The sequence below is a fragment of the Dasypus novemcinctus genome, chromosome 13, assembly GCF_030445035.2.
Source record: "Dasypus novemcinctus isolate mDasNov1 chromosome 13, mDasNov1.1.hap2, whole genome shotgun sequence".
In the NCBI taxonomy this organism is placed as follows: domain Eukaryota; kingdom Metazoa; phylum Chordata; class Mammalia; order Cingulata; family Dasypodidae; genus Dasypus; species Dasypus novemcinctus.
The window spans coordinates 97,294,298-97,315,178 of NC_080685.1; the positions used below are offsets into that span (position 1 = coordinate 97,294,298).

Here is a 20,881-nt window from a genome sequence, read left to right on the forward strand (position 1 = left end):
TTGGCAGGCGCGCGTTCGGCTGTCTCCTTCCGCCCGCCCGTCACGGCGCGCTCGGCTGCCGGGTGCTGCGGCAATCTTCAGCAGGCTCAGGCGGGGGCCCTGGGCCCCCGCGAGAAAGGTTGTTTCCGCTTCGGTTTCCAGTAAGTGACGTTCCCAGGCGGGGCTGTGGCTAGAAAGAGTGAGAGGTTAAGCCGGTAGAAGCAGCGCTTGCAGTTCTTCCTACCTCGCCCACCCCCGGTCGGGTCCCTCCGCCTCCTCTCTTTCCCACGTAAGGCCGCGCCCAGCTTAAAGGTTTCCCCATGTCCTTCCTCTAAAACGTTTTGCTCGTCTTAGACGACCGCCAACTTCGTGTATATTCTCTGGCGGGGGTGTGTCCTCGGGCTGCCGCTTCTTTCCGCTCTCCCCACTGTGGTGATCCGTCCCGCAGACAACACCGTGCAAATGACTGCCTGCCAACCACTTCTCGAAACTTCCTTTGGGACTATACCCTCCCTGTATATTTCAGAATCTTCCCTCTTCTAACAAAAATCTCCACCAGGGACCATCTCTCTCAGCGATCCTCCTCCCCTTACTTTAAAACAAACAAAAAATGCTTCCTTTATTAATGACAGTTAACTAAAGAGTGGCTGAGAAGTAAAGCACTGACTTAAAGCTTTACACGCATTATTTAATCTTCACAAATCTTGAGGTTAGATCCTTTTATTATTCTCATTTATGAGAAAACCGAGGCGTCAGAACGTTAAATAATTTGCTCAAGGATGGATGTGAGGGCATCTGCCTGCGGCATCTCACCCCGTGGATCGCCAGGGTTGATTCGCTGCTGCGGCCGGCGAGGCGCGTGTCCCCTGCCTCCGTGGCCGCTGCTGTGCGTCCCTCCCGAAGCTGCGCGCTCGGTCCCGCAGGGCGACCTTCCCCGCTCGAGGAGGACCGTTCTTCTGTCCAGGGTGTACGGGTAGCTGCGCTCGCCTGCTAGAACCTCCAGGAAAGCTCTCAGGGGAACATAGATAAAGCGGAGTTGATATTTGAATTCACTGTGGAGCTGACTCCAGAGTTGATAGTATTTCATTCCTTTCTCTTTCTCAAATACTCTAGACATCCCGTTTTATGTGCTTCTCCTGAAAATTTTTTCCTGAATGCTGTTCATCATGTCCCTGTTTCTGTATATTTGGCTTCTGCGTTAGAATTCTCAGTGCTCTCCTCACACAGACCATGGCGTGTTTTTTCAGCTGTCCTAAGCTCTGAGCTTGTTACTGTTTTGCATCTTCAGATGTACTTGGGTTTCTTTGAGGATGTACCTCTAACCCAGTACCCACTGAGTAGTCCCCTTCCCCTACCTCAGTATGACCCTCATTATCATCACCACTGTTCTTAGCAAACATTTGAGCATCTAGGTTATGTAGGACATCGATGATAATTGGTACATCAAAGATTTAGTTCCTGACCTCAAGGAAAGACATGTCCTTTACTTTAAAAAGACTACATAAAATAGCAGATAAAATACCAACTCATTTGCACAGTAAATAAGTATTACAGGAGAGACTTTGGACAAATAAGTGCTGGATTTGTTTCCTTATCTATAAAATGTTAAAGTTAGGCTAGATCATTTTGTGAATCTAAGTTCAGAGAAAGGAGTGATCACTGTATTGAAGTGGGAACTGTTGAAGGGAGGCAATGTCGTGTGTTCTTGATAAAGAGATAAGGATTAAGGTTTCATCTAGCACTTTTTTTGTTGTTTTTTTAAAATCATGTTGAACATCTGATAAAAGCTACAGATCCTGCTCTGAAATTAGAACGCACATTCATGAACTATTTTATACTGAGTTTTAAGGGATTCAGTACCAACACCATCCCTGTTAAAAAATTTTTTTTTAATGTTAAAAATCTCTGATTTAGAGAAATAAAGTGAAAATTCAAAAGACAGTACTGAGCCAGAGGTAGAGGGCTTCTATCTTATAAGCAGTAGAAAATAATTAGAGGGCCAAGAAGATAAAACTGACCACAATGTGAAGGATGAAATTAAGTAGGAAAAGGCAGTGGGACTAATTAGGTGGCAGGTGGAAGAGCTTGGATAGAAGATCTTAAAGAACTGTGCCAGGCACTGGAAATGGGGGTAAATTTCAAAAAACATTGGCAAGAACAAATCAAAAGAACTTGTATTTGACTGGATATGCAATTGAAAAATAGAAAAAAGTCAGTGATAAACAAGATTTGAGATCAGTATAGCTAGTTTTGCCCTTTCTCTCTTTTGTCTTAAGTTTTTATTGTACTATATCATTCTTACAGCATATGCTCTAAGAGGGAATATCACTGTTGACCCTACAGACATTAAAAAAGATAAGGGAACACTATGAGCAACTCTTTACTCATAAATTTGACAACTCTGATGAAATGGACCACTATCAAAACTTACCCAAGAAAAAACAGATAAGCTGAAAAGTCCTATAATTATTAAAGAAATTGAATTTGTAGTTAAAACCATAAAAACATAGAAAATTGAAGGCCCAGCTAATTTCATTATATGACATCAAATTTTACCAAACTTTTAAGGAAGAAATAATTATAGTTCTACCAAATTCTTCTGAAAAATAGAAGAGGAAGGATAATTTCCCAATTCCGTTTTTGAAGCCAGTACTATCCTGATACCAAAACCAAAGATAACACAAAAAGAAAACTGCAAATCAATATCCCCCATTAACAAAGATGCAAAAAAACTAAAAAACAAAAAAAAATTAAATTCAGTAAATATAAAAAGAATAATATATTGTGATCAATTCTTTATCCCAGGAATTTAAGGCTGATTCAGAATTTGAAAATTAATCAGTATAAGCACCCGTAAATAAGCAAGAAAAACTATATGATCACATCAGTAGATTGAGAAAAAGATATTTAACTAAAGATTCAGTATCCATTCATGATTTTTAAAACTCAGCAAACTAGGAATAGAAAGGAACTTCCTCAACCTGATAAAAGGCTCCTACAAAACAAAAAAACCCGTAGATAGCATCATATTTAATGGTGAAAGAATACTCCCCTAAGGATTGGCAACTAGGCAAGGATGACTGTTTTCCTCTGATTTCATATTTTATTGGAAGTCCCAGCAACTTCAGTAACACAGGAAAAAGAAATAAAAGGCATTCTGATTGGAAAGAAAGAAAGATTAGCCCTGTTTTCCGGTGACATAATTACCTATATAGTAAATCTCAAGAAATCTACAAAACAGCTTTTAGAGCTAATAAGTAAATTTAGCATATTGCAGAATACAAGGTCAACATATAAAAATCATATTTCTATGCTATCAATGAACAATTGGAAACTAGCCCATTTCCCTCCCCCACAAAATTTATTATATTTATTATAAATCTAATAAACTATGTGCAGGATCTATATGCTGAAACTACAAAACCCTGATGAAAGAAATCAAAGAACACTATGTTCATGGATTGGAAGATTCAGTATAGTTAACATCAGTTTTTCCCCACTTGATCTATGAACTTAATGCATTTCCAATTAAAATCATCAAAATTCTGCAGGGTTTTTGTAGATAAAGATTTATTGATTCTAAAGCTTTTAAGGAAATCTAAAGACACTAAAATAGCAAAGCAATTTGAAAATAAAGAAAAAAGTTGAAAGACTCACATTACCTGATTTTAAAGTTTACATATTAAGCTACAATAATCAAGACAGTGTGGACTGATAAAAGGATGGACACATAGACCAATGAACAGAATAGTCTGGAAATAAACCCATACAAATAAGGCCAACTGATTGTTTACAAAGGCACAAAGGCAATTCAGTGTAGAAGGGGTTGTCCTGTCAACACATGGGGCTGGAAAAACTGCATATCTATATGCAAAAGATGAGCCTTGGCTATACCTCACACCATATATGAAAATTACCTCAAAATAGACTATAGACCTAAATATAAGAGATAAAACTATAACACTCTTGAGGAAAGCATAGGAGAAAATCTTTGTGACTTTGGATTAGACAGAATTCTTAGATACACCACTAAAAGCACAATTAAAAAAAGAAAATACTGGTAAACTCGATTTCATAAAATTTAAAATCTTTTGCTATATGCAGGACCCTGTAAAGAGAATGAAAGACAAGCCATAAACTGAGAGAAAATATTTTCAAATCACATATCCAACAAAGGACTTGTATCCAAAATAAATAACTTTCAAAATGTAAGCAAGCAGAGTGACAGTCACCAAGATGGCATAGATAGATACTCCAGTATTTTGCACCACTTCTCGAAGCTTTAAAAGACAGCAAAAAACCTGGCAGAACCATCTTTCTCAGAGCTCTGGGAAATTATTAAAGGTTTAAAAAGAGTACAAATACTATAGAAATATTGTGACTAGTAATGGAAGAAACTGGCACTGATGTGGAGAAGTGGCCATGGTAGTTGCTGAGGGCAGGGAAAGTGAAGAAGAGATGTGATGTGGGGGCATTTTTGGGACTTGGAGTTGTTCTAAATGATATTGCATGAGCAGATGCTGGACATTATATATCCTGCCATAATCCACTGAATGTACTGGGAGAAAGTGGAAACTACAATGTAAACTATAATCCATGCAGTGCAGTAGTGCTCAAAAATGTATTCGCCAAATGCAGTGAATGCCACATTGATGGAAGAGGTTGTTGATGTGGGAGGAGTGGGATGTGTGTGGGAAGGTATATGGGAACCTCTTATATTTTTTAATGTAACATTTTTTGTGATCTTTTGTCTTCAAAAAAATATAATAAATTAAAAATAAAATTAAAAACAGTATGAAAACCTCATGACACCCTTGCTGGCTCTTCTTCCCTTCTTAGAAGCTAGGCTGTGCTCCCAGGATGGGTCCCTGGTCCTGGTTCCAGAGGAGCTTAGTAACCCTAGTATACATACAGGGGAATATCTATGTCTGTACCAATCTGTCTGGTGGGAGTTTGAAGGAATAAGACAAGATATTTATCACAGGTCCACAAGCCCAGAACTTGTCTAGCACATAAAGGTAACCCACAGAGTAACTAATACACTGTAAGTAAGCAATGAAATTGCATTGGCCTGGGACAGAGGATTCGCAATTTTAATACATACTGTAGCACCTAGTACAGTAGGAAAAACTGTTTCTTAGGGGAAAAGGAAGCATTCATATCCATGTAACTGGTGGAATTTCAAAAACTATGTACACGTGCCCAGGGCAAGATGCATACTCAGAAAAGACCAAGAAGACTCTTAACTTTGGCCTCAAGTTCATTAGACCCATTTGTATGATGGCTGTTCATTAGACCCATTTGTATGATGGCTGTGCTCTGTAGAACACTTGCACAAGCCAATGTGCCAAGACTGGGAAAGGTGTTTTCTTTTTTCTTTTGTTAGCTCCTGGCATTCAAGGAAATTTGTTATAACACAAGCTGGATCAGCCTTAAGGAACAGATGCCTTGATAACTAAATTCCAGAGATAATACATCAAATATAAAAATGTCCAGTGTGCAACAAAACCTCTTAATACATACAAAGAAACAGGAGATGATAGCCCATGCAAAGTAGCAAGATAGAACATTAGACCCATTAATGAAGAGGACTAGACCTTGGATATACCAGACAAAGGTGTTAAAAACAAACAAACAAACAAAAAACAGCGTGAAAGGAAACATGGGCAAAGAACTAAAGGAAATCAGGAAAATGACAGATGAACGAAGAGTATCAATAGAGATGAAAATCATAAAAAGGAACCTAACAGTTGAAAATCACAGTAACATTAAAAATCCCTTGGAAGGGCCCAACAGTTGATTGGAGCTGGCAGACGAAAGAATCAGTGAATCTGAAAATTTTTAAAATTGAAATTACCCAGTCTGAAGAACAAAAAAAAAAAGGGTGAAGGAAATTGAGCAGAGCCTGAGAGTCCTGTGAGATGCCATCAAGCATACCAATATATAAATTATGGAAGTCTCAGAAAGAGAAGAAAGAGAGAAAGGGGCAGAAAGAGTATTTGTAGAAATAAGGCTGAAAACTTCCAAAATTTAATGAGAGACGTGAATATACCCATCCAAGAACATCAATCAGCTCTAGACAGGATAAACAGACCCACACTGAGACACATTGTAATCTACCTGTTGAATGCCAAACCTGAAAGCTGCTAGAGAGACACAATGTATCATGTGCAAGGAAAACTCAAGAATCAGTGTCAGTTTCTCATTAGGAAAATGCTGAATGGAAAAAAAAAATGCCAACCAAGAATTCTGTACCCAGCAAAACTGTTTTTCAAAAATAGAGAGATTCTGATACATTGCCAGATAAACAAAAACTGAGGGAGTTCATCACCACTAGACCAGCTCTACAAGCAATGTTAAAGGGAGTTCTGTAGGTTGAAAGGAAAGGATACTAGACAGTAGATAGAAGCTGCATAAAGAAATAAAGATCTTTGGTAAAGGTAATGGTATGTGTAAATATAAATGCTAGTATAGTAATCCCTTCCACATCAAGGGTTTTTGGGGTGTGATGCCCCCATGGTCTGGAAAATCCATGTAAAATTTTTAACCCCCCCTTCATACCAGAGAAGAAGGCTGAGTTTTTTCTTTCGTGGGGTCTTTACAGTACCATATTGTAAAATTTGGGTATATTTATGGTATTAAAAGATAATATGTGTTGATATTATACAATACATATATTTTATGCATTTCTGAGTTTTTAAACTTTTTCTGTGTCGTCTGCTGGCCTTCGTGTGTCATCTGTGCCTTCTGCAAAATTCCTAGAAAATTCCCATTTAGTTTCTCAGGCCAACCCTCAATATATTGAAATGTGATGGGGAGAGTCACAACATGAAAGGGATAACTAGTATTTTAAGTTTGTAACTCCACCTTTTTACTTCTTACAGAATCTAAAGGCGAAAGCATTAAACACAATGGATAAATCGAAATTTTTGGACTCTTAAGGTATAGATATGTAATTTGTGAGAAGACCAACATAAAGGTGGGATGGAATTTGCATATGCTAATGAGGTTAGATTGGTATCAAATCAAATGAGATTGTTAAAGATTTAGGACCTTAAATATAAGCCCCATGGTAACCACAAAGAAAATTATTGGAAAAATAAACACAGAAGGAAATAAAAGTGATTCTAAAGAGTTCATTCTACAGAATACAAAAATAAAAGCAGTAATGGAACAATTGAGGAACAAAAAAATAAGATAAGCAAAATCCGAAGAGCAGAATGGCAGAATTAAGACCTACATATCAGAAGTTACTTTATATGTGAATTGTTGGTGGAAATGTGAAATGGTACAGCCACTTGCAAAAATAGTTTGGTGGTTCCTCAAAAAGTTAAACATAGAACTGCCATATAAACCAGTAATCCCACGTTCAGGTACATACCCAAGAGAATTGAAAACAGGGACTCAGACAGATATTTGCACACTGATGTTATTCATTGTAGCCAGAAGGTGGAAGCAACCCAAATGTCCATCAGCATATGAATGGGTAAACAAAACATGGTATATAGATTCAGTGAAATATTTTTCAGCTCTATAAAGGAATGAAGGTTCTGGTACATGCTATGACATGGATGAACCTTGAAGACATCATGTTGGGTAAAATAAGTTAGGCACAAAAGGGCATATCCACTTATATGGAATAACTAGAATATGCAAATTCGTAGAGACAGAAAGTACAGTACTGGTTACCAGGGATGAATGGAAGGGGGAATGGAGAGTTAATGCATAATGTGTGCAGGATTTCTTTTGGGAGTAATAGAAAAGTTTTGGCAATGGATAATGGTGAGGGTAGCACAACAATGAGAATGTGCTAAATTGTATGTTTAAGAGTAGTTAAAATGGGGCATTTTTTTGTTGCATTTTTTTTTTTTTTTAAGATAGAGACTAAAGAGATGGTGACAAAAGCAAGGTATGTACATGTGGACTAGATCTAATAATGTAGGAGAAATGCCTAAAAGAAGATTATTGGGGCAGTTGAAAAAATTGGAATATAAACTGTGTGCTTTATATCAATATTAAATTTCCTGAACTTGGTAACTTTAATGTGGTAACATAAGTGAGCACCTTTGTTCTTAGGAAATATACATGGAAGTATTTAAAAGCATGATATCTGCAACCTACTCTCAAGTGTTTAGAAAATAGATTAATCAGTGGATTGGTAGATATATAGATCAATTTATGTTTAGGTAGGTAGAATGATACAACAAGTGTGGTAAAAAGTTCAAAGTTGGTAAATCTGAGTTTGTGGGGAGGAGGTATATTGAAGCTATAGTTACTGGTTTTGTATTGTTTTTGTCCTTTAAGTTTTAGATTATTTCAATATAAAAAGTTTCAAAAGAAAAAAAAAACAAAGCAAAGCAAAGTAGCCTCTTCCATATGAGAATGGGCACACTTGACCAGGCTGTCAGAAATTGTTAATGTGGCTAAATTGAGACATAGGTTATTCTTCCATCACAGTAAATTTATTGTAGTGGTGACAGTGAGACCTGTAATACATATATATGTAAAAACTTTTTATATATATATATATATATATATAAGTATATATATATATATTTTTTTTTGCTGAAGTCATGAGTAACAGAATGGATGTAATAAGATTTTTCAAAATTAGAAACAACTTAAAGGCTGGTGCATTTTAGATCATTTGCCAAAATACAACTATACTCTTTCTAGAGACCTAAAGTGAATAATTTGACGATATTAGGTTCCAAGAATTCTGGTAAATAGGCAGAGAATTTCTGAAGTATATACATCAGTGTGTCCATACACAAGTGGAGATGAAGAGAAGCCCATCTAAAAGGGCTGAATGACAACAGTTGTGGATTCTTCTTAAAAGGGCTAACTTGAAGATGTATCTTGTTTCAAGCTTCAGGGAAACCAAGGTGACTTTGATGAGCAGTGGAACGATCACAATATATTGAATTCCTTGAATAAAAATTTATTGACTTATTGCTTTATGCTATACATAATAAAAAAAACTCTTAAAACTGTAGAAAATCAATGTATTTTTGGCTCAAAGTTTCTGTGATGTTTTCTGTAGAAAAAATAAAAAATTTAACAACTTCAAAAAAAAAAAAGGCAACAACCCAGTAAAAAAGGCAACAACCCAGTGTAATTAATCATTAGGGAAATGCACATTAAAACCACAAGATATTCTAATACACACATATTAGAATAGGTAAAATTTTAAAAATCAACAAAACTTAGTATCGGCAGGATATAGAACAACCAGACCATTCATACATTGCTTTGGGAATTCAAAATCGTACAGCCAATCTGGAGAACAGTTGTGCAGTTTCTTATAATGTTAAGCATACACTTAACATATAACCCAGCAATCACACTTCTACGTGTTTATCCCAGAAAAATGAAAACATGTTAACACAAAAATCTGTACACAAATGTTAATAGCAGCAATATTCATAATTGCCCAAAACTGGAACCATCCCAAATGTCCATCAGTGGGTGAATGTATAAACACGCGGTGGTGCATCCAATAAAAAATAGTACTCAGAAATAAAAAGGAACGAACTATTGATATACACAATAACTTGGATGAATCTCAGATGTGTGGTACTATACCAAGGAAGCAAATGGTTACATACTGTATGATTTCATTTTTTGACCTTCAGGAAAAGAGCAAAAGTAAGGGACAGTAATCAGTGGCTGCCAAGGTTTAAGGGTATTCTCTGTGTCTATTTGCTGCGTCATCTTCTTTGTCCGCTTCTGTTGTCAGCGGTACCGGGAATCTGTGTCTCTTTTTATTGTGTCATCTTGTTGTGTCAGCTCTCCGTGTGTGCGGCACCATTCCTGAGCAGGCTGCACTTTCTTTCGCGTTGGGTGGCTCTCCTTACGGGGTGCACTCCTTGTGCATGGGGCTCCCCTATGCGGGAAACACCCCTGCGTGGCACGGCACTCCTTGAGTGCATCAGCACTGCACATGTGCCAGCTCCACACGGGTCAAGGAGGCCCGGGGTTTGAACCGCGGACCTCCCATGTGATAGACGGACGCCCTAACCACTGGGCCAAGTCTGCTGCCCGATTAATGAAATTTAAATGACTTTCTTTTTATTTCTGACTTTCTGCTAAGATAGATGAGGATTTTTCTACTTATACCACCTTCTACTTATGCTGGCTTTCTTCTCCCTGGATTTGACAGTTTAAAAATTTCTTTTTATTTCCTCTCTTTACCCTTGTAACCTTAATATGTTTGAACATATATTTCTTGTTCCAACAACTTTTTCTCGGTATCTCTTGACTTTCTAGGATGATATTAGCACCTCTGCTTTTCTCTCCACTTTTTTTTCCCTCTGCCATTTTCATGTTCTCTCTGCTGTTCCTTTTCATTTATACCATTATAATTGGATAAATTATTTTCTATTCTATAACTAGGTTTAGAACTTCTTTGTTTTCCTCAGTAAGTTGTATTTAAAAGTTGGAAAACAATAAGAACATTTTTATTATTGTGATTTTGTAAATATTGCTCACTGCAAGTCCTAGTAATGTGCTTGTATGTTACAGGGCCAGGTTTCTAGGATAATGTTTCTAGCATTAATTCGTTCTAGAGAATATTTTTCGTAAAACTTACATTTTGTTCTAAATTGGACCAACTGCTTTTTAGGCCTTTGGATAACTCGTTTCCTGAGATTTTGAACTTCTGGGGTATTCCATACTTTTTTAATTCCTTATTTTGTGCTTTCTTAATTTTCACTCTTATTTTGCTAGAGCACATACTCAAGTATCTTCTCAGAAAGGGTGCATGGGAACTACTTTTCCAAATCTTTGCATGGCTTGATTTTACCTTTATATATTTTTGGTATACCCTGCTAGATATATAATTCTGTATTTAAAATAATTTCCTCCCAGAACTATGAAAGTCTTTATTTTTTTTTGCCATCAGGGTTGTTAATTAAAAGACATGCTATTTTGAGTCTTTTTCTTTGTGGCCATTTCCCCTTTGGAAGCTTTTAGGAACTTATCTTTAAATTTTCACCATGATGTCTCTAGGTTTAGTTTTTTTCTTTCTTTCATTTTGTGTAGCAGGCAGTGAATTCTCTCAACTTGAGTTCTTTTCTTGTTCAGCTCTGGAGAATTTTCCAATTTTTATTTGATTTTCCTCCTCTCCATTATCTCTTTTAACTCTGTAATTGTTATTGTAATAGGCCTCTTGGATTTTTTTTCTATCATTTTTTAAATTTAACTATCTTTTATGCCCTCTTTTAAGTTTATTTCTGAATAATATTTTATTTCTAAAAATCTTGCTCTTAGTTTCTGAGAGCAGTTCCTTCTTAGTGTCCTATTTTTATGTAATGTATACAATGTTCTCTAAACCTCTCAAAGGACTAGATCATAATATTTTTGTTTCTCTGTTTATCTTGGTCTTTTTTATGTTGTAGGTTTTCAAAAAACTATCTGGTGTACTTTGGTCATCATATGGAAGAATGAGAGAATAAGAAGGATGATTTAGAGATTTTTTTTTTGGAATTTTTTAATTAGAAAAGTTGTCGGTTTACAGAACAAAGATGTATAAAGTACAGAATTCCCATATTTCACCCTATTAACACCTTGCATTGATGTGTTGCATTTGTTACAATTGATGAGAGCACATTTTTATAATTGTACTATTGGCTCTAGTTCATGGTTTAACTTAGAGTTCCCTTTTGATATAGTGTAGTTCCATGTATTTTTTTAAAATTCTGTTACGACATGCAATCTAGCATTTCCCCTTTTAATTGCATTTAGATATTTTTGTGATATATGCTATTAAATAAGTTCAAAATGTTGTGCTACCAGCACCATCATCTATTACCAAAACATTTCCATCATTGCAAATAGGAACCCTATACATTTTAAGTCTTAATTTACAATATCCCTGCCCATCTCCTGGTAACCCATATTCTAGATTCTGACTCTATGGGTTTGCTTATTCTAATTATTTCAAATAAGTGAGATCATACAATATTTGTCCTTTTATGTCTGGTTAATTTCATTCAACATGACGTCTTCAGGATTCATCCATGTTGTTGTATGTATCAGGATTTCATTTCTTTTTATGGATGAATAATATTCCATTGTGTGTGTATATCATATATTTTTAATTCATTCATTGGTTGATGAACACTTGGGTTGCTTCTATCTTTTGGCAATTGTGACTAATGCTGCTATGAACATCAGAGTGCAAATATCTGTTCAAGTCCCTGCTTACACTTCTGGGTATATCTAATAGTGGGATTGCCCAGTCATATGATGATTCTATACTTAGCTTCCTGAGGAACTGCCAAACTGACTTCCACAGTTACTGCACCATTTTACACTGCCAGCAGCAGTGATAAGTATTCCTATTTCCCCACCTGTCCTCTCCAACACTTGTAGTTTTTTGTTATTTTGATAGTCACCTTTTTAATAAGTATGAAATATGTCATTGTGGTTTTGATTTGCATTTTCCTAATAGCTAGTGATGTTGAGCATCTTTTCATGTGCTTTTTTTTCCTTCATTATTTTTTTTTAATGTTACATTAAGAAAATATGAGGTCCCCATGTACGCCCCACCCCCCTCACCCCACTGCTCCCTCATCAACAACCTCTTTCATCACTGTGGCACATTCATTGCATTTGGTGAATACATTTTGGGAGCACTGCTGCACCACATGGATAGTGGTTTACATTGTAGTTTACACTCTCCCCCAGTCCACCCAGTGGGCCATGGCAGGACATACATTGTCTAGTATCTGTCCCTGCAGTACCACCCAGGACAACTCTTAAGTCCTGAAAATGCCCCCACATCATATCTCTTCTTCCCTCTCCCTACCCTCAGCAGCTACCATGGCCACTTTTTCCACATCAATGCTACAATTTCTTCCATTACTAATCACAATAGTTCCATAGTAGAATACCAGTAAGTCCACTCTAATCCATACTCTATTCCTCCATCCTGTGGACCCTGGGATGGTTATGTCCAGTCCCCCTCTGTATCAAGAGGGGTATTCCACATGGATGATGCATGCAATTCTCCTGCTTGCAGTTGTAGGCACTCTTGGGTCCCTGGTGTGATGGTTGACCTTCTTCACCTCCCTGTTAGCTGGCCAGGGTAACTCCAATAAACCAGAGGGATGGAGTTGCAAGTCTCCTGAGGCTCGAGGCCTGGCTGTCATATGAACAGTCCAGAGATTCAGGTCTCCTGAGTATATACCAACCCCAGCGCCAACCACAGGTCTGGTAAAAGTAACAGAAGAGGCATATGTAGAAAGGTCATATCTGAGTCCAACTCCATCTCACTTAGGAACACAAACTCCAAAGTAGGGCCAACTGACATGGCACTGAACTCCAGAGCCATCTGCCATGACTGTAGAACCTGTGGGTCTCTGTAGCCTTCAGGAGAACCAGTACCTGGGCTTCTATCTACTTTGGCTGTCTCTAGGACCCTGCGTAAGCATTACGCCTCTGATGACCTCCCGACTCTTTTTTGGAGACTCATAGCCATATAAACTCATTTGTCCTTTAGATTTCCCCCTTTTGTTGGGTTTTTCTTTTTTATTGATGAGATGTAGGATTTCTTTATATATTCTGAATATGAAACCCTTATTGGACATGTGATTTCATTGCTCGTGCTTTGGGTGTAAAGTCTAAGAAACCATTGCCTAACACAAGATCCTGAAGATGCTTCCCTACATTTTCTTCTAGGAATTCTATAATCCTGGCTTTTATATTTAGGTCTTTGATACATTTTGAATTAATTTTTATGTATGGTGTTTGATAGGGGTCCTCTTTCATTCTTTTGCTTATGGATATCCGGTTCTCCCAGCATAATTTGTTGAAGAGACTATTCTTTTCCATTTGAGTGGACTTGGCAACCTTGTCAAAAATCAATTGGCCATAGATGTAAGGGTCTATTTCTTAATTTTCAGCTCTATTCTATTGATCAATATGTCTGTCTTTGTGCCAGTACCATGCTGTTTTGACCACTGTAGCTTTGTAATATGCTTTTTTTAAAATGTATTTTTTAACAAATCAATTTTATTGATACATATTAATAAAGCATATAATTCATCCAAACTGTACAATCAATGGTTTTTGGAATAATCACAATAGTTGTGCACTCATCACTTCAGTCATTATTATTTTCATTATTTCCATAATAATAATAATAAACAAAAAAGACAAGAAAATTCTTCACTTCTCAGTCTCTCTATGCTTCTCCTGCTGATCAAAGATGCTATTTCTGGCTATTCTTGCACAATTGTTTATTTATTAAGTGATTTTATTGAGATATGTTCATATTGTAATATGCTTTTCAAGTCAGGAAGTATGAGTCCTCCTTTTTTTTCAATATATTTTTGGCTATTCTGTGCTTCAAAGACGGCTGTTGGAAAATTTTGATTGGGATTGCATTGAATATGAATATGGGTAGACTTGACATCTTAGGAATATTTAGTCATCCAATCCATGAATGTCTTTGGAATGTCTTCTTTGATTTCTTTTAGCAATGTTTTATAGTTTTCTGTGTGCAAGTCCTTTACATCCTTGGTTAAATTTTTCTAGATATTTGATTCTTTATTTGCTACTGTAAATGGATTTTTTCTTAATATCCTCCTCAGCTTGCTAGTTACTAGTGTGTAAAAACACTACTTTTGTGTGTTGCTTTTGTACCCCCACCACTTTGCTGAATTCATTTATTAGCTCTAGCAAATTCATTGTAGATTTTTTGGGACTTTCTATATATAGGATCATGTCATAGAACTTTCAGCACAATGTCGAATAACAGTGGTGACAGTAGGCATCTTTGCCCTGTTTTGGATCCTAGAGGGAAAGCCTTTAGTCTTTTACCATTGAGTGTGATGTTAGCTTTGGGTTTCTCATATATGCCACTGTCATGTTGAGGAAGTTTCCTTCTATTCTTATTAATTTTTTTTGTCAAATGCCTATTCCATGTCAGTGGAGATTATCGTGGTTTTTTTCCCTTTATTTTGTTAATGTGGTGTACTACATTGATTTTCTTGTGTTGAACCACCCTTGCATACCTGGGGTAAAACATACTTAATCATGGTGTATAGTTCTTTTAGTGTGTTGTTGTATTTGATTTACAAGCATTTTTTGAGGATTTTTGCATCTATATCATTAGAGATATTGATTTTTAAATATCTTTTCCTTTAGCATCTTTATCTGTCTTTGGTGTTAGGGTAATGTTGGCCTCATTGAATGAGTTAGATAGTGTTTCTTCCTCTTTAATTTTTTGCAAGAGTTTGAGCAGGATTGGTATTAATTCTTGGAATGATTGGTAGAATTCACCTGTGAAGCCGTCTGGTCCTCAGCTTTTGTTTGTTGGGAGGTTTTGATGACTGATTCAATCTCCTTACTTGTAATTGGTTTATTGAGATCTTCTATTTCTTCAAGAGTCAGTGTGGGTTGCCTGTGTGTTTCTGGGAATTTGTCCATTTCATTTGGTTGTGTTGTTGGCATACAGTTGTTCATAGTATCCTTTTATGATTCTTTTTACTTAAATAGTATCATAGTAATGTCCTCTCTGTCATTTCTGATTTGAGTTATTTGTGTCTCCTCTCTTTTTTTCAGTCTAGCTAAGGCTTTGTCAATTTTTAAAATCTTTTCCAAGAACCATCTTTAGGTATTGTTAATGCTTTCTTTATTTTTTTCTCAATCTCATTTATTTCTGCTCCAATCTTTGTTATTTCCTTCTTTATACTTGCTTTGAATTTATTTTTCTGTTCTTTTTCTAGTTCTTCCTGGTGGACAGTTAGGTCTTTGGTTTTTGCTTTTCTTTTTTATTTTATTTATTTATTTATTTTTTTAAGATTTATTTATTTAAGTCCCCTCTCCCCCCCCCCCCAGTTGTCTGTTTTCTGTGTCTATTTGCTGCATCTTGTTTCTTTTGTTTGCTTCTGTTGTCGTCAGCAGCACGGGAAGTGTGGGCGGCGCCATTCCTGGGCAGGCTGCACTTTCTTTCACGCTGGGCGGCTCTCCTTATGGGGTGCACTCCTTGCACGTGGGGCTCCCCTACGTGGGGGACACCCCTGCGTGGCAGGGCACTCCTTGTGCGCATCAGCACTGCGCATGGGCCAGCTGCACACGGGTCAAGGAGGCCCGGGGTTTGAACCGCGGACCCCCCATGTAGTAGACGGACGCCCTAACCACTGGGCCAAGTCCGTTTCCCTGCTTTTCTTTTTTATTAAAAGCATTTAAGGCTATAAATATCCCTCTCAGTACTGCCTTTGCTGTATCCCATAAATTTGATATGTTTGTTCTCATTTTCATTCATCTCAAAATATTTATTGATTCCTCTGGCAGTTTCTTCTTTGACCCTCTGATTGTTTGAATGTGTTATTTAATTTACATGTATTTGTGGATTTTCCATTTCTCTGTTATTGATTTCCCGTTTCATTCTATTATGGTCAGAAAAGAAGCTTTGTATAATTTTGTTTTAAATGTATTGAGACTTGTGTTTTAGTTTGCTAAGCTGATGAGGGCAATATACCAGAAATGGGTTGGCTTTTACAATGGCAATTTAATAACTTGAATGCTTACAGTTCTGAGACTGAAAATGTGTCCAAACCAAGGCATTATCAGGAGATACTCTTTCCCAAAGACTATTGTCAGTAATCCTAGAATCCTCTGTCATATGACAAGGCACATGGCAGGGCACATGGTGATGTTTGATATTCTCTTCCCTTCTCTGGGTTTTGTTTTATCTTCTGGCTTCAAGTCTTTCACTTTCAGATTCTGGAGGGTTCTCACTGAGTTCCAGTGAGTTTCTCTTTCCATATTCATCCCATTTATAAAGGGATGAAGTAAGAGGATTAGGACCCACCCTGGGCTATGCCTTACTGAAGTAATCTTATCAAAATGTTCCACCTACAATAGGTTCATACCTACAGGAATGCATTAGCTCCAAGGACATGATTTTCTGGGGTCCATCCAGCATCAAATTATTTTTTGATCCAACTGGTGCAGATAGTCTATCCTTGAGAATGATCTGTATGCACTTGAGAAAAATATATGTCCTGCTGTTTTGGGGTACAGTGTCCTGTAAATGTCTGTTAAGTCTGGTTTGTTCATCATATTATTCAAGTTCTCTGTTTCCTTATTTATCTTTTTTCTAGATGTTTTATCTGTTAATAAGATTGTATAATGAAGTTTCCAATTATTATTGTAGCGGTGTCTGTTTCTCCCTTCAGTTTTGCCAGTGTTTGCATCAGATATTGTTGGGCATAGTGGTTAGGTGCATAAATATTTGATTTTTTTTTTCTTGGTGGAACGACCCTTTTATTAATATAGTGTCCTTCTTTGTCTCTCTGTTTTTTACTTAGTGTATTTTATGCAATATTAGTATAGTTAGCCTCGCTCTTTCAACACCCTCTCTGAAGGGTGTTGAAACAATGGCTGCCACTGACTTTGGGGCAAGTTGAAACAATGGTTGCCCTCAGAGCCAGGCCACCAGCAATGCCAAGTTGCTAATCGAGAACTGTGATTAGTGATCAGCCATGCCCATCACTAGTCTTGGGGAAGAGGATTTTTATGTCCTTTTCTGTCACCAGTGAGCCAGCCAGGGCTGGACCTCACTATCGCCTGCTGTGAGGGTGGGGCATGGACACCCGTAGTCACCACGTGGAGAGGGCAGTTTACTGTTCTTTACCATAATATATCAGCCTCTTCTTCCAGCTCTTCCCTGTATGCTGTACAGTGTTCTGGCCTCCAGAGTTTTATAATATTTGTTTCAGGCAATCTCTGCTTGTTTAATAGCAGTTCTGGTGGAAGGACTGAGTGCAGGAGCTCCCTACTCTGCCATCTTCCCACAAGATCTTTTTATACATGAATGAAGTTTGTTAACTGACAGCTTGTTCACTTCTAGGACCCTGCCTCTTAGTAGCTATGTAATCTTGGTCAAATTACTTGACTTGGTATCTCATCTGAAAAAATGATATAGTGATATGTTCAATATTGTTTTTTGTTTTTGTTTTTGTTCAATATTGTTTTGTTGCAAGTATTAAATGAAATAATGTGTGCAAAGTGCTTAGAACAGTGCCTGACATAGAAAATACTTATTTAATGCTCAGTATTATTAATAAGGAAAGATGGAATGGAGTTGTGTGTTTCATTAGGGAGCCAGCTGAAAATGGGACTGAAGAAGGCATTGCTCTGAGTGATCAAAAATAGTACTTGCTGCCTCAGAATGCTCCATATGTTTCATTCACGTTCTTTCAGCAGTCCTTTGGAGTTTTGCTTGAGAGTATTCAATGAGTTGTTCGGTGGTATAAAACAGATGTTTTGGGAAATGGACTTGGCCCAGTGGTTAGGGCGTCCATCTACCACATGGGAGGTCCGCGGTTCAAACCCCGGGCCTCCTTGACTCGTGTGGAGCTGGCCCATGTGCAGTGCTGATGTGCGCAAGGAGTGCCCTGCCACGCAGGGGTGTCCCCCGCGTAGGGGAGCCCCACGCGCAAGGAGTGTGCCCGTAAGGAGAGCTGCCCAGCACAAAAAAAGTGCAGCCTGCCCAGGAATGGCGCCGCCCACACTTCCCGCACCGCTGACGACAACAGAAGCAGACAAAAGAAACAAGACGCAGCAAATAGACACAGAGAACAGACAACCGGGGGAGGGGGGGGGGAATTAAGTAAATAAATAAATCTTAAAAAAAAAACACAAAAACAGATGTTGGATAATCCTTCTGTTTTCAGCAATGCTTCTTATTCCCAACCTTTGTAGGCTCTCTAAATCAAAGAAGCATCTGCCAGGTGCTGGTAGGCAGGTCATCCCTACTGTAATATTTTTCTCGGATATTCTGGGCTACACCACTCTTAGTTTCTTGTATCAGCACCCTTGAATCTGCTTTCTGACTTTCAGACTTAAGTTGAATTACATGTTTCCTTCTTGGATCCTTCTTATTTTTCCTGTAATAGAAGTATAACTTTTTATTGCTTAACTATCATTTTAATATGACTTTAGAAGGGAATTCTGCCATCTTAAATGAGAGGCCCCCATTCACTGATTGTATGTTTTGAAGAGAGGAGGGATTTATTTAACTTTTATATTTTTATCAAAACAATACTTTCTTCTCATATAAAAAAATTACAAATATAATATTCCATCCCACTCTCCACGGGCAGTTGCCTTCAATTCTTTTAGCTCTTTTCTGTTGATATACCTACATATTTCTAAATAATATGTTTATGCTGGTATTTCCTAACTTATGCATCTTAGATATTATCTTTTATTTGGATAGTCTATATTTTTTAGAGTAGTTTTAAGTTTAAGGAAATTTTTCAGGAAGTACAGAATTCCCATACTATCTCATCCCACCCCAACATACAGTTTTTCCTATTGACATTTTGTGATACTGTTGTACATTTGTTACAATTGATAAACCAATGTCATTATAATTATATAATTAACTAAAGCCCATAATTAGGGTTCATTCAGTGTATCGTACGGTACTACTATGGGTTTCTTTAAAATTTTTGTTGTGGTAACCTATATAAAACGTAAAATTTCCCATTTTAACTACTTTCAAGTACACAATTCATTGGTGTGAATAGTTTTCACAATGTTGTACAACCAATACTACCATCCATTACCATAACATTATCTTTTGACTTTAATTATGAAAGTTGAGGATTTAACACTCCATTTGTGTTCTTTTATTTTGTGATTTCATTCAATCTGATTGCTTTGAATACTCTGTTGAAGACTCTCAAATTTATACTTCCAGTGCTAAATGACAGAGCATTTTCTCCATTCATATCATCTTTACTAACATTAAGTACATGACATACTTACTTGGATATTTAATAGGAATCTATTATTTGTATTATTATTCAGGCATGACCTGAAACAGAACTTGATTATCTATTCTATATATTACTGGAATATAGTCCAAATATATTCCTTCACTAATGTTGGCATTAAGTGCTTTCTACCCAGTTTCTCAGGCAAAACCTAGAGTTCATTATTATTTTAAAAAAATTGTTTTTACAAACACACCACATTTCCCCCTCTGCCCTCACTCCTCCCCCAGTTACCTCTAATCTGCGTTCTATGTCTATGGATTCACAATTTCTAGTCGTCTCATAAGTGATATCATACAACATTTGTCCTTATGTGTCTTGCTCATTTTACTGAGCGTAATATTTTCAAAGTTCATTCATGTTGCAGCATGTCTCATAACTTCATTTTTTCTTATGGCCAAATTATATTCCATTGTGAGAATGTGCCACATTTTGTTTATCCATTCATTTGTTGATGCACATTTGGTTTGTTTTCAGCTTTTGTCTATTGTGAATAATGTTGCTACAAATATTGGTGTACAAGTATCTGTTTGTGCCCTGTTTTTACTGCTTTGGGTACCTAGAAGTGGGATTGCTGGGTCAAATGGTAATTCTGTATTTAACTTTCTGAGGAACCCCACCACATTGCTTTCCATAGTGGCTGCACCAATTTACACTCCCACCAACAATGCACTGCAGTTACAATTTCTCTGCATTCTCTCCAACAGTTGTTATTTTCCATTTTTTTTAAATTAAAGCCATCCTTGTAGGTGTGTTGTGGTATCTCATTATGGTTTTGATTTGCATTTCCTTAATAGCTAAAGATGTTGGCCATCTTTTCATGTGTGTATTGGACACATTAGACATTTGTATATCTTCGGAGAAATGTCCATTCAAGTCCTTTGCCCATTTTTAAATTGGGTTATTTGTCTTTTTGTTCTTGAATTGTAGGTGTTATTTATATATTCTAGGTATTAAACTCTTATCCAATATGTGGTTTGAAACTATTTTATCCCATTCTGTAGGTTATCTTTTGACTTTCTTGATAAACTTGATGCACGAAAGTTTTAAATTTTGATGAAATCAAATGTATGTATTGTTTCTTTTGTTGCTCATGCTTTTGGTGT

At 36.9% G+C, this 20,881-nt stretch overlaps 1 long non-coding RNA gene and 1 other non-coding gene across 2 annotated transcripts in view; both read left to right on the forward strand.

The window, feature by feature from the left end:
* LOC131273088 (uncharacterized) overlaps window positions 1-20,881 on the forward strand; it is a 61,828-nt gene continuing 40,947 nt past the window's right edge. Inside the window, exon 1 of the long non-coding RNA XR_011645563.1 lies at window positions 1-140. This is a non-coding gene — a long non-coding RNA (uncharacterized lncRNA). The remainder of the gene's footprint in view (window positions 141-20,881) is intronic.
* LOC111762334 (small nucleolar RNA SNORA1) lies at window positions 8,344-8,476 on the forward strand. Its single transcript, XR_002795464.1, has one exon. It is a non-coding gene; the product is annotated as a small nucleolar RNA SNORA1 (small nucleolar RNA).